General features: G+C 39.8%; 1 protein-coding gene across 1 annotated transcript in view; it reads right to left on the bottom strand.

Moving 5' to 3' along the window:
- FAM162A (family with sequence similarity 162 member A) overlaps positions 1 to 15439 on the bottom strand; it is a 41191-nt gene that overhangs the window by 24779 nt on the left and 973 nt on the right. The gene's annotated exons all lie outside the window — the stretch shown is intronic.

The raw sequence follows: 15439 nt of genomic DNA, 5'->3' as shown, positions 1-15439 counted from the left end.
CTATTTGTAAGACCTCCTCAGATGGCCACTTTGCTTTTTTGCATTTCTTTCCCATGGGGATGGTCTTGATCCCTGTCTCCTGTACAATGTCATGAACCTCCGGCCATAGTTCATCAGGCACTCTGTCTATCAGATCTAGTCCCTTAAAATTTTTTTTTAAACCATGGTAAAAAACATATAACACAAAATTTACCATTTTAACCACTTTTAAGTGTACAGTGCTATGGCATTAAGTACTTCACATTGTTTTGCCACCATCATCACCATCCGGGGCTTCCCAGGTGGCTCAGTGGTAAAGAATTTGCCCTCCAGTGCAGGAGACAGGGGTTTGATCCCTGGGTCAGTAAGATCCACTGGAGGAGGAAATGGCAACCAACCCCAGTATTCTTGCCTGGGAAATCCCATGGGCAGAAGAGCCTGGCAGGCTGCAGTCCATGGGGGTCGCAGAGAGTTGGACATGACTGAGCACGCACACACCACCACCATCCATCTTCAGGACTTTTTCATCTTCCCCAGGGGACCACTAGTTTAATGTGACCCTTCCCACACCATCCTGTCCTATCCCCTTCTGGCAGGTACTGAGACAGAAAGGAACCAAGTCAACTGACAGCGAGCTCTACTGTCTAAAGAGGAAACAGAAAAAGAAACAATACTTATCTCCTTAGGTACCATCCTTTCCCATCCCTTTTAATTAGAACAGAGGAAGTTTAGAAAAATAGAACAGAGACAGTTTAGAAAAGTAAAAGACAAGTTGCCTCTTAGCTCAGTTCACTTCAGTTCAGTTCAGTTGCTCAGTCGTGGCCGACTCTTTGCAACCCTATGAGCTGTAGCACGCCAGGCCTCCCTGTCCATCACCAACTCCTGGAGTTCACTCAAACTCATGTCCATCGAGTCGGTGATGCCATCTAGCCATGTCATCCTCTGTTGTCCCTTTCTTCTCCTGCCCCCAACCCCTCCCAGCATCAGAGTCTTTTCCAATGAGTCAGCTCTTCGCATGAGGTGGCCAAAGCATTGGAGTTTCAGCTTCAACATCAGTCCTTCCAATGAACACCCAGGACTGATCTCGTTTAGGATGGACTGGTTGGATCTCCTTGCAATCCAAAGGACTCTCAAGAGTCTTCTCCAAAACCACAGTTCAAAAGCATCAATTCTTCAGAGCTCAGTTTTTTTTATAGTCCAATTCTCACATCCATACATGACTACTGGAAAAACCATAGCCTTGACTAGACAGACCTTTGTTGACAAAGTAATGTCTCTGCTTTTTAATATGCTGTCTAGGTTGGTTACAACTTTCCTTCCAAGGAGTAAGCGTCTTTTAATTTCATGGCTACAATCACCATCTGCAGTGATTTTGGAGCCCCCAAAAATAAAGTCAGTTCAGGTTAAAACAAAAATGTTACCATGTACACCTACTTACTGTCAGTCACACAAATGCACGTTTGGAGACAGTTATTCATTCAAAAAATAGTACTTGTCAGGTATTATTCTAGGCAATATAAAAAACAGATGAAAATTTATGCCAGATGAGCTTATATTCTACTGGAGGAAGGTGGGGGGGAAGTATATATATAGTTAGATAGTAAATGCCAGAGAGAAAAAATAAACAATGGGGAAACAAAATGTTTGTGTGCTTAAAATGTGGTGTGTGTGTGAGAGAGAGAGATTTTAGATAGGGTAGTAAGAGAAGTTCTCTATGAGAATGGCATGAAGGAAGTCAGGGAGCTAGCATGCAGGTATCTAGTGGAAGGATACTCCAAACAGAAATAACAGTAAGTGCCAAGGCCCTAAAGTGGTTCCAGGGACACAGCGAGGCGGCCAGCATGGACAGAACAGAGGAATAATGAAAAGAGAGCGGGACTTGAGGTTACAGACACACCTGGGATGGAAGAATAGGGACTTCAAGGCAAGAGAGGTTTACCTAGATCAGAAAATATCTCCCAACCTTTTCTTACTACAACTTCACACTGGATGCCAGTAATTTTTCTCTCCCTAAGGTATAAATGGTATTAAAGCATAAGTAAACATAATATTATACATATTAGAAACAACAGACTATTGGAAAAAATGATTTAAAAACCCAGCATCACTTAAAAAAATATATGAAGTCTTGATGTGATTTTGGTACTTATTCTGCAACTACAATAAAATTGAAGCATAAAAGTTTTACTATCATTATTAAGACTACTTTTCTTTCTCAAAGAGATAAGAATTTATTGCCCCAGACATCCAAGCCAAAAATTTTCCATCCTCTGGTGGATCACAATTAAAAACAAACAAAAAACCCAAAAGAAAAACAGCCCTTTAACCCTCTGGCTTCACTCGCAGCCTGTCCCTGGGTGACCGAATCTGTGTCCCCAAGGCCTTAGCAGGAAGTCAAGCCTCACTGTGCCTGTAAGGCTCTGACTGGCAAATGGCTTGTTAATCTTAAGAGTAGCTGTCCTTAAGCTTTAGTATGCAACACAATCACCCAGAGGACTCGTAATACATTCTACTGGACCCCGTTTCCAGAGTTTCTGATTCAGTAAGTGTATGTGGAGCCCGAGAATTTCCAACAATATCCCAGGTGATGCCAATCCTGTTGGTCTGGGGGCTCACAATTTGTAAATCAGTACCTTAGAGTTATTACTGCTACCTGGAGGCTTTAGCGGGTTAGTCTCAATGAATCTGATTCAAGTACTGACTTCTGTCCTGCTGTTCTTTCCTTTCCATTCTTTTCAACCCCATGAAGGACAGTGTAGAGCAGTGGGAATGCTCTTTTCTTCCCCCTCAGAATCATTCAAGACTCTCCCAGAGAACAGTCAATGATGTTACCTGGAATATGACCAATCTCTGAGAACCAGTGATGATAAATGAAGGTTCAATGAATGCTGGTGGAGAAAGACACTTTTATAAGATTATCTAATTTAGTGTTTCTTAACCTGTGTGAGGGCTTCCCTGGTCGCTCAGCTGGTAAAGAGTCTGCCTGCACTGCGGGAGACCTGGGCTTGGTCCCTGGGTTGGGAAGATCCCCTGGAGAAGGGAATTGGCTACCCACTCCAGTATTCTGGCCTGGAAAATTCCATGGACAGTATAGCCCATGGAATTGGAGTCAGACATGACTGAGCAACTTTCACACACACTAGAACCTGTGTGAAGATCAGCTGCCAGGTCTCTTGCAAGTATGTTGCTAGGTATGAAGTTTGTGTTAATTACTTAGTAATGACAAATGTACTGCGGGTTATGTAAAATGATAAAATTACAGGTAATTGGGTAAGCAATACACAGAACTCTGTACTATCTTTGTGACTTTTCTGTAAATAAAATTATTCTAAATAAAAATATTTTTAAACATGGGCCTAATTAGATCTTATTGTTTTTACTTTATACAAACTATGAAAAAAATGTATATTTACTTAATATTAAGTATTTTAAAAATTAGAGAAGATTTTATGTAATCTCATTAAAAATGTCAGTCTCACTCATATGCACTCCAGTATGCTCTTGGAATAGGAGAGAAAAGGAAATGGGGTATAATAGGAAATGTGCCCAATTCAGGGTAGACCAAAAATGTGCAGGTGAAGGTCATCTGCCTAGGGTACCTTGGTGGAACTGAGATGAGAAAATGATACATGATGATATATATTTTGTCATACTTTGCTATTTTCAAATGTTGTTGCCATCTCCTGTGAGCTTGTTACAAGTGCAGACTTTCAGCTCGCACCCCAGACCTAAGAGAATTTGAATCTGTATTTTTAATGAGATATCCAAGTCATTCATATGAACATTCTATTTCCAGAAGCAAATAGCCACATTCATTCAATATTTTGATGCATACCTATTTTGTGCCGGACATATGGAAACCAATACCATATACTCTAAAGTCTATAATAGTGCTATTCAGCCTCAGCTGGGAGCTTCTTGGAAATACTTCTCAGACACCAACCAAAATTAGAATCTCCTGGGGTGAGGACTAGAAAAATGTTTTCACAAGCCCTTCAAGTGATGTTTATGCACACTAAAATTTGAGAAAGATGGATTTCAAAGTATACTGGAATCATCACAGAAAAACAAACAAACAAAAAACCAACCAACAGGGCCATCCCAGATCAATTAATCCCAATTTCTGTGAACAGGACTCTGGTATTAGTATTCATAAGAAAGATTTTCTAAGTGATTCTAATGCACTGCCATGTTTGAGAACTGCTCTTCAGCACAACTAGCTAGAGTCCCTTCTGAACAAAGGCTACAAGAATGACCAAGGCACACCTGCACACACATGCAGAGCTACATGTCTCTAGCTGTGTTCAAAATCCCTCTTTTCAATGATATAAAGCCACTTTCAATAACATGGATCAAACTAGAGATTATTACACTAAGTGAATAAGACAGAGAAAGACAAATAATCATATGGCATCACTTCTACATGGAATCTTAAAAATGATACAAATGAATATATTTACGAAACAGAAACAGGCTCACAGACGTAGAAATAAACTTATGGTTACCAAAGGAGAAAGGGTGGAGGAGGGATAAATTAGGAGTTTGGGATTAACAGATACACACTATTATAAATAAAATAGATAAAAAGCAGGGACCTTCTGTATAGCACAGGGAACTATATTCGATGTCTTGTAATAACCTATAAAACACAAGAATCTGAAAAATAACATATATACATATATATACGTACAACTAAATCACTTTGCTGTATGTTTGAAACTAACACATTGTAAATCAACCATATATCAAAAAAAAAAAAGGCTCATAAAATGGATGAGTTATTAAAATTTCATTGTGGAAATCAAAAACATTCCCATTCTCAAATTATTTATGAGGAAACAATGTTCCTTTTTCATGTTTCATGGAAAGATTTTTTTTATCTAAATACTTAGCCGGTTCTCATGCTAGCCCACAAATGCCTATTTAATCCTTCTTGAACTGAAATAGGATACTGCTTGTCCTGAAATGTTTGCTGTGATAGGAAATGGCAAGTCTGAGGAAAGAACTCTGAAAGTTTGTTTTGTGAATCAATTGTAAGTCTCAAGTGGAAAAAACTAAATGTATGTTTATCCTGAGGATGGCAAAGTTCCTACATGTAAACTATCAATACTACATTTTATATTATGATAAAGTCATATGTCAAATGTTTGTAGCTGCTCAGTAGACCTACTATAAAGAAGAATAAGGTAGTGTAATTATATTACACAGAGAAATTGGAACTCTTATTCCCACTCAGAGCTCATTTAGAATAGAGAACCACAGGACTGGAAAAGGTCAGTTTTCATTCCAATCCCAAAGAAAGGTAATGCCAAAGAATGCTCAAACTACCGCACAATTGCACTCATCTCACACGCTAGTTAAGTAATGCTCAAAATTCTCCAAGCCAGGCTTCAGCAATATGTGAACGGTGAACTTCCTGATGTTCAAGCTGGTTTTAGAAAAGGCAGAGGAACCAGAGATCAAATTGCCAACATCTGCTGGATCATAGAAAAAGCAAGAGAGTTCCAGAAAAATATCTATTTCTGCTTTATTGACTATGCCAAAGCCTTTGACTGTGTGGATCACAATAAACTGTGGGAAATTCTGAAAGAGATGGGAATACCAGACCACCTGATCTGCCTCTTGAGAAATTTGTATGCAAGTCAGGAAGCAACAGTTAGAACTGGACATGGAACAACAGACTGGTTCCAAATAGGAGAAGGAGTTCGTCAAGGCTGTATATTGTCACCCTGCTTATTTAACTTATATGCAGAGTACATCATGAGAAATGCTGGACTGGAAGAAACACAAGCTGGAATCAAGATTGCCGGGAGAAATATCAATAACCTCAGATATGCAGACGACACCACCCTTATGGTAGAAAGTGAAGAGGAACTCAAAAGCCTCTTGATGAAAGTGAAAGAGGAGAGTGAAAAAGTTGGCTTAAAGCTCAACATTCAGAAAATGAAAATCATGGCATCCGGTCCCATCACTTCATGGGAAATAGATGGGGAAACAGTGGAAACAGTGTCAGACTTTATTTTGGGGGGCTCCAAAATCACTACAGATGGTGACTGCAGCCATGAAATTAAAAGACGCTTACTCCTTGGAAGGAAAGTTATGACCAACCTAGATAGCATATTCAAAAGAGAGACATTACTTTGCCAACAAAGGTCCATCTAGTCAAGGCTATGGTTTTTCCTGTGGTCATGTATGGATGTAAGAGTTGGACTGTGAAGAAGGCTGAGCGCCGAAGAATTGATGCCTTTGAACTGTGGTGTTGGAGAAGACTCTTGAGAGTCCCTTGGACTGCAAAGAGATCCAACCAGTCCATTCTGAAGGAGATCAGCCCTGGGATTTCTTTGGAAGGAATGATGCTAAAGCTGAAACTCCAGTACTTTGGTCACCTGATGCGAAGAGTTGACTCACTGGAAAAGACTCTGATGCTGGGAGGGATTGAGGGAAGGAGGAGAAGGGGACGACAGAGGATGAGATGGCTGGATGGCATCACCGACTTGATGGACATGAGTTTGGGTAGACTCCGGGAGTTGGTGATGGACAGGGAGGCCTGGCGTGCTGCGATTCATGGGGTCGCAAAGAGTCGGACACGACTGAGCGACTGATCGGATCTGATCTGATTTGCTTTCTACATTGGAAGCAAAGCTGGGCTGCCCTAAAAGCTGACCACAACAAAACAAATGAAAAAGACTGAAACACTAACATGCTCTGAGCTTCTTCAGTGATGAGACCTTAACAGCTTGATATCTCATGTCTGCAACTATTCTGACAAATGATGGATTTCTTCTGGCTTCAAACACTGACTTGCCCTATTCTTGTATGTGACATAGAATTTTGGATCTGGCTGCCAGGCAACCAATGCTCACAAGCCTTGCTGCTGACATGCTGATGTTGTGCTGAGAACTTAAGTGATGATAGTGGCCTAATGCACTCTGGTTCAGCACTCTGGTTCAGCACTCTGTGTTTGTCTATGCTTCTCCACAGTGACAGTCCTTTTGTCTGCCAAACCCCAAAAAGATTTTGGGGAACAGGCAAAGCAGTTTTGAGTAGGAAACTAAAACTAACCATGGTGACTCTGGTAGATAAATCTGAGTGCAGAATGCAGGACTGGCTAGGAGTGTGGGAGAAGTAGGACAAAGGGAGCAGAAGTGGGTAGACATAAATGTGGAAACATCCTCTTAAGCGGTGTCACAAGTTCAAGTGGGTTGTGTACAGGAAAGAGGATACCTATAGGTATCAATGGAAAGAAACTAACAGATGTGAAAAATACTAGTAAGGAAAAAATGGGCAAGACACAATGATATCATAAGTTTTGTGGGCTGGCTAGAACTGTAATTAACATTTGAAATGTTACTTTCATAGAAAAAAATTCTTAAAAGTTCAAAAAATAGATTTATAAATAAACCTTTGGAACCTGGCCAGTTTTTAAGCTGAGGTGGTGGAGGTTGGGGGGTGGTGGGGGAGAGTGGGCAGGGACTCTTATGGAAAGAAAAGTATCCATGTATTGGGTGGGCCCAATTATCGGTGATAAGGGGCTACTCCCTGGTAATCATTTATCCTCCCATCAACATCTCAGCTAACCCTAACCCTAACCCTAACTCCCAACAGTGGTTATTTGAAATTCTCTCTACCTCAGCTGTTGACCTAAATAGGTTTTGTGACAGAACAGATTCCCTACCTCTGCGTCTGTTTCATCCATCCACACAATTCTTCCTTCATTCTGAACCGTTCCATCTGTGATCCTTCTTGCTGAGAGATGCTGTACCAAAATTCTCATAACCTCTAGATCTATCTTTTCCACTGCCTTTTTCTTGCCAACTACTGTCTCCCCACTCTTAAACAAATCAAAAGAATCTGTTATATTATAAAAGTAATGCTTGCTTATAATGGAAAATTTGGGAAACTAAAAATACACATGAAGAAAAACAAAAGCATCTATAATCACACCATCTGGGGGTAACAACTTGGTGTATTTTTTCCCAGACATCTTCCTATACTTATACACAACATATACATTTTCCATTACCAGATAATTCCATATCTTGCTTATGTCACAAACACTTTACCAAGACATTAATTAAAAAATACTTCTGATACTGCATAATATCCAATGGATATAAACTGAATTCAATCATTCTCTATAGCTGGATTTATTTCTCATTTTTCACTATTACAAGTAATATTCCAATGAATTCAGTTCAGTTCAGTCAGTCAGTCATGTCCAACTCTTTGCGACTCCATGAACCACAGCACATCAAGCCTCCCTGTCCATCATTAACTCCCGGAGTTAACCCAAACTCATGTCCATTGAGTCGGTGATGCCATCCAACCATCTCATTCTCTGTCATCCCCTTCTCCTCCTGCCTTCAATCTTTCCCAACATCAGGGTCTTTTCAAATGAGTCAGCTCTTCGCATCAGGTGGCCAAAATACTGGAGTTTCAGCTTCAACATCAGTCCTTCCAATGAACACCCAGGACTTATTTCCTTTAGGATGGATTGGTTGGATCTCCTTGCAGTCTAAGGGATTCGCAAAAGTCTTCTCCAAAACCACAGATCAAAAGCATCAATAGTTTTCTACATAATCTTTAATGGCATTTCTGGTTATTTTCTTATATAGAATCCTGGTAGTGGAGGGCTAAAGGATACAATGGTTAAAGGACATGAACTCTTTTAAGATTCTTTTTTTTAATATTTTAATTTTATTGGAGTATAGTTGATTTACAATGTTGTGTTAGTTCCAGGTGTACAGCAAAGTGATTCAGTTATACATATACATGTGTGTGTATATTTTTTTTTAGAACCTTTTCTCATATAGGTTATCACAGAATATTGGGTAGAGTCCTTAAATACAGTAGGGTGCGTGTGTTGATTCTAAAACTCCTGATTTATCCCTCCCTCCAACATTTCCCTTTGATAACCCTAACTGTGTTGTTGATATCTATAAGCCTGCTTCTGTTATGGAAATAACATTTGTACTTTTTAAAAAAAATTAGATTCCACATGAGTGATATATTTGTCTTTCTCTGACTTACTTCACCTAGTATGATAATCTCTAGGTCCAACCTTAAGATTCTTAAGTGCTTTCCAGAAAGGCTGAATCAATTTACACATCTGCTGGTAGTTGATGAGAATTCCTGACACATTATACTACAGTGGCCCTGAGGGTCCACTATCTGGAACAAAACATTCACTTGTTCTCAACAGCTCCTATAAATAAAATACCATCTCCTTCCTTTCAAAGCTCAAGTGACTGACTAAGTGGCTTGTATTTACTACCCTGACCCCATCAACACACATTAACTACAATGTTCCTTCCCCCATTTACTAAAGTTGCTGTAAACTAGTGATCTCTTTCCAGTCATATGAATATGTCTTTTCGAATCTTATCACTAACCTATTAGACTCTCCTCTTCCCAGCTTTGATCTCATCCTTCTACAAGGCCTCAGTCCTCCTGTGCATTACACTGCCATATTCCCCCCTTCATCTCCGACCTCTGGGGTCTACTTTCTTTAATATCCTCTGCCACTTCCTATTGTCTACACCATGTCAGGCCTCCAGGGTTCAATCTTTGCCTCTATTTCACACTACTTATGGAGGGCTCCTCCATCCTCTTTTAATAATCAGCTCAAAACTGTTGGCTCTCATATATTTCTCTAACTCTACTCTTCCTTTGTCTTCAGGTCTTTAATTGAAAGGTTTCCATCCTCACCTACAACTCAATGCCATCTCCTACTCAATAGTGCACCATCCTCTCTGCCAAATTCCCAAATTTCCAATTTCCCAAATGCCAAATTCCTTCCCAACTCTCTTATCTCTGACAATGGGGCAATACTCCTTCAGTCCTCCACTTTAGTCTCTATGTCCTTCCTTACATTACTCTATGTCTCAAAGTCATATGAATAGTTTCTTCAAAACACTTCCTAGATAAATTCCTTTTTTATCATTTCCACATTACTTCACCCATGGATTACAGTAATATCTTCACAGGTAGCAGCTACCACGTTAATTTTCCAAAAATGTTTTTTAATGACTTTTGCTTGAAGGTTTCCTTTTTGTCCAAATTCATCTGGTTAAAATCTTCAAAGGCCATACTTTATCTCCTATTACCTCCTGCAATCCAAGATAATCCTTTCTCCCTACTGCCCTTTCTCCTCCAACACCCTTTCCATACTCTCTACTGCCCCTTTGCTCATGTCACTCTTCCATCCCTTTTGTTTCAAAGGAGCCTTCAGTAGATAACCCTAACATACACTACTTTTCCTTTCTCTGAATGCTCGGGAGGGGGCTGGTGGGGAAAAGCCCTGATTTGTAGCTTTTGCCAAAAACCCTCGCCGTGGCAGATGTCTAGGTACCAATGTAACAAGGCTAACTGTGAAACTAGAAAGAGATATGTGTAAAGTTAAAAGGAACCCAATCAGGACACCAGAGCAGCATTTAAAATCTGTTCTGCAATCTAGCACTTAATATCTACTATCTTGTATAGGCTCTCCAGATATATTATATACATCTGTTTATTGCAATAAGCTCTAGCCTAGGAAGAATGGCAGTCCACTCATTCTAGAGCTTTCATAGAGAATAGGGCACACAGTGTTTGCTTGATAAAAACCGTTGGCAAGACTTGGAGGGAGTGATAAGCAAAGCCAAAGACTAGAGGCATAAAATGGTAAAAATGGGCATGTACTCACTTAGGGCTGATTAGCAAGAACAAACAAAAAGTACAATGAAGGAGCAGAATGTACAGTAAGTCCCCAACATAAGAATCTTCAAGTTGTGAACTTTCAAAGATGCAAACATGGCCCTGTATGCCAGCTGTTGTATTGTACCACTGTACTTTTCAAGGCACTGTACTGTAGTATTACAAATGTTTTTTTGTGTTTATTTTGTATATATTATTTGTGTGAAAAGTATTATAAACCTATTTCAACAGTATTATATAGCCAATTGTGTTAGATGGGTACCTAGGCTAGCTTTGTTGGGCTTATGGGTAAACTGGACTTGGGACGGAACTCATTTACATGCAGGGGACTTACTGTAGTAGAAATAAAATCAGAATAGGAGCTGGGAGATATTCCCAGCTTTGTACTTGTGTGACCCTTCCCAAGTCAATTTCCTTCTTTGGCCTCATCAGTAAAATTAGGGTACATGACTTCTAAGTTATTTCTTGATTCTAATGCTTTGGCATGAGTTAAACTGACAAGGAGGCTGTTCATGGCCCACTTCATTGGCATAATAATAATAAAAAATTCATTTTTAAATCTCCTATTAAGTCAAAGGAGTTTAGGGCAGCAAATACTTTTTGAAGGTGTGAATAAACATACTTATAAGACCATTTCATTCCTTTGGGGTAGTAATTATTGTATAGAAAGTAAAAACAATTATCTTTAAAATTGTTTTTTTTTTATCTTTAAAAAATAATACAATATTAAAAAATTATTTCAAAAAATATCTACTGTCTATCTACTATGAGCTGGACACTGGTAAGTGGTGAAGACAGAGTAAAAACAGACCCACTTTACCCTCATGGTACCCACAGTAGCATGGGTCACTAGCCACCTAATTACAAATCATCATAGAAGTGCTTTTTACCTTAGCACAGATTGCTCTAAGTAATGGATGCCAGTGATTACACAGTGGAAGTGACAAACAGATTCAAGGGATTAGCTCTGATAAGACAGAGTGCCTGAAGAACTATGGATGAAGTCTGTAACATTGTACAGGAGGCAGTGACTAAAATCACCCCCAAGAAAAAGAAATACAACAAGGCAAAATGGTTGTCTGAGGAGGCCTTACAAATAGCTGAGAAAAGAAGAGAAGCAAAAGGCAAAGGAGAAAACGAAAGATATACCTATCTGAACACAGAGTTCCGAAGAATAGCAAGGAGAGATAAGATAGCCTTAGGGAACAATGCAAAGAAATAGAGGAAAACAATAGAATGGGAAAGACTAAAGATTTCTTTAAGAAAATTAGAGATACTAAGGGAACATTTCATGCAACGATGGACTCAAAGGACAGAACCAGTATGGACCTAACAAAAAGAAAGAAAGTGAAGTCGCTCAGTCGTGTCTGACTCTTTGTGACCCCATGGACACCAGGCTCCTCTGTCCATGGGATTTTCTAGGCAAGAGTACTGGAGTGGGTTGCCATTTCCTTCTCCAGGGAACTTCCCGACCCAGGGATCGAACCCAGGTCTCCCACATTGTAGACAAACGCTTTACCGTCTGAGCCACCAGGGAAGTCATGGACCTAACAGAAGCAGATGATATTAAGAACAGGTGGCAAGAATACACAGAAGAATTGTGCAAGAATACACAGAAGAATTGTACAAGAAAGGTCTTAATGACCTGGATAATCACAATGGTGTGACCACTCACCTAGATCCAGACATGCTGGAGTGTGAAGTCAAGTGGACCTTAGGCAGCATCACTATGAACAAAGCCAGTGGAGGTGATGGAATTCCAGCTTTTAGGTTTTTCATTTCAGGATATTTCAAATCCTAAAAGGTGATTCTGTGAAAGTGCTCCACTCAATATGCCAGCAAATTTGGAAAACTCAGCAGTGGCCACAGGACTGGAAAAGGTCAGTTTTCATTCCAATCCCAAAGAAGGGCAATGCCAAAGAATGCTCAAACTACAGCACAACTGCACTCATATCACATGCTAGCAAAGTCATGCTCAAAATCCTTCAAGCTAGACTCCAACAGTATGTGAGCCAAGAACTTTCAGATGCAAAGACAGATTTAGAAAAGGCAGAGGAACCAGAGATCAAATTGCCAACATCCACTGAATCACAGAAAAAGCAAGGGAATTCCAGAAAATATCACTTCTGCTTCACTGACTACACTAAAGCCTTTGACTGTGTGGATCACAACAAACCGTGGAAAATTCTTAAAAAGATGGGAATACTAGACCACCTGACGTGCTTCTGGAGAAATCAGTATGCAGGTCAAGAAGCAACAGTTAGAACTGGACATGCAACAATGGACTGGTTCCAAATTGGGAAAGGAGTACCTCAAGGCTGATACTGTCACCCTGCTTATTTAATTTATATGCAGAGTACATCATGTTAAATCCCAGACTGGATGAAGCTCAAGCTGGAGTCAAGACTGCTGGGAGAAATATCAATAGCCTCAGATATGCAGATGACACCACCCTAATGGCAGAAAAGAAAGAGGACCTCAAGAGTTTCTTGAGGGTGAAAGAAGAGTGTGTAAAAGGTGGCTTAAAACTCAACATTCAAAAAACTAAGTAACTTCATGGAATCCAGTCCCATCACTTTATGGCAAATAGGTAAAAAATGGAAACAGTGACAGACTTAATTTTATTGGGCTCCAAAATCACTGGGGACACGACTGCAGCCATGAAATTAAAAGATGCTTGCTCCTGGGAAGAGAAGCTAGACAGCGTATTAAAAAGCAGAGACGTCACTTTGCCAACAAAGGTCCCTACAGTCAAAGCTATGGTTTTTCCAGTAGTCATATACGGATGTGAGCGCTGGACCATGAAGAAGGCCGAGTGCCAAAGAACCAATGCTTTCGAACTATGGTGCTGGAGAGACTCTTGAGAGTCCCTTGGACTGCAAGGGGATCAAACCAGTCAATCCTAAAGGAAATCAACCCTCAATATTCACTGAAAGCACTGATGCTGAAGCTGAAGCTCCAATACTTTGGCCACCTGTTGCGAAGAGCCAACTCGTTGGAAAAGACCTTGCTACAGGGAAAGATTGAGAGCAGAAGGGGGAGACAGGAAGAGTTGGTTGGATGGCATTATCAACTCAATGGACATGAGTCTGGGCAAACTCCAGGAGATAGTGAAAGACAGGAAGCTTGGTGTACTGCAGTCAATGGAGTCACAAAGAGTCGGATTCAACTGAGTGACTGAACAATAACAAATGGATGCCAGCTATGGATCCTCTCTTCTCCAGACAGGCATACAACCATAAAAATTCGAATGTAATTTCCAAGGTTCATAGGCCCTCTTATCTGTGAAGAGGTCCAAGAACCAAAAGTTAACAACACTGATCTATTTCTACAGCTACATTGACAAAACAAAACCAAGATCATAAAAGTCTACATTCTTTTTGTTTGTTAAAGGAAGTATAGATTTCCAACAGAAATGATTAAAAATAAGGGTCCATCATCTAAAGGATTAAGCTCTGGCTTTTTGAAATTTCATTCACCTAAAGTACTGCTGCTAAGTTGCTTCAATTGTGTCTGACTCTGTGCGATCCCATAGACGGCAGCCCACCAGGCTCCCCTATCCCTGGGACTCTCCAGGCAAGAACACTGGAGTGGGTTGCCATTTCCTTCTCCAATGCATGAAAGTGAAAAGTACAAGTGAAGTCGCTCAATCGTGTTTGACTCTTGGCGATGCCATGGACTGCAGCCTACCAGGCTTCTCCGTCCATGGGATTTTCCAGGCAAAAGTACTGGAGTGGGTTGCCATTGCCTTCCAAACAATATTCTGGATAAGTAAAGTATGCCTAGATTGTGTTTCTATCTGATCTACCATTCCTTTAGTAAGGCTGACAGTTAAATCACTCTTCTTACTTGAAAACTATTTGCATATGAATGACTGCTTCAGTTTCAAAGTAAACCTGCATTTGATGACTCTTCCATTTCACACCAAATAGACCCTGTCAGCCATGAGAAATACATGTACATACATATCTGAACAAGCAGCTCGAACAAAGCAAAGAGTACAAGTTCCAGAATTTGAGGGCACTGACTCATCTCCTGACTAATATTTTATGATGAAGTGAACTGGGACAAGTCATCTAACCCTCAGACCTTTGTTTATTCATTTGTAAAATAGGGAGGGGATGATAAGAGTTACCTAAGAGGGCTACTATGAATAATCAATCATATAAAACAATGCAGGTGAAAGTATTTAGACATAAAATGGGCAAAAGTGAGTGAAAGAGCAGATTGCTTGGAGTTGCTCACAAAATATCAGATATTCAGAGATCCTTTGGAAAGAGTTGCTCATATAACATCCTTAGAGGATCTATCTGGAGTAAAACAAATTGTCCTTAAAGTGCTCAAGGAATTTTATTTTGACTGAGTGCTCAATAGTAAAGTTCTTAAAAGTTTGCAAGAGGTTTTGGAATCCTTATAGTGCATAAATGTATTAATATTCTCAAGGCAAGAACATGAACTAATTAAAAACATTCAGTCTTGGTTCCATAGTCAAAGTCCCTTTTACAAGACATTTTTTAGAGAGCAGAGATTCTTTTGCTTACCTTACTAAAAAGGTTAACTGGATGTATACAAAAGATTTTAAGCAAATTAGTTCATCAAAACTGAACAAATCAATCTTCTTTAGTGGAAAGGGTATTTGTTTTAAAGGAAATAAATAATATTTAGTTTGAAACAAGTTTTCCTGCCTATTCTCCACTGAAATGCGAAATAAGCCATGCAAAGGATAACTTTTTCTACGTTATTTCATTTACATTTGCAATGTTCA

Source organism: Bos taurus, chromosome 1 (assembly GCF_002263795.3).
Source record: "Bos taurus isolate L1 Dominette 01449 registration number 42190680 breed Hereford chromosome 1, ARS-UCD2.0, whole genome shotgun sequence".
Classification (NCBI taxonomy): domain Eukaryota; kingdom Metazoa; phylum Chordata; class Mammalia; order Artiodactyla; family Bovidae; genus Bos; species Bos taurus.
The sequence above is the reverse complement of the archived record's forward strand: the minus strand, read 5'-3'. Positions and strand labels throughout refer to the sequence as shown.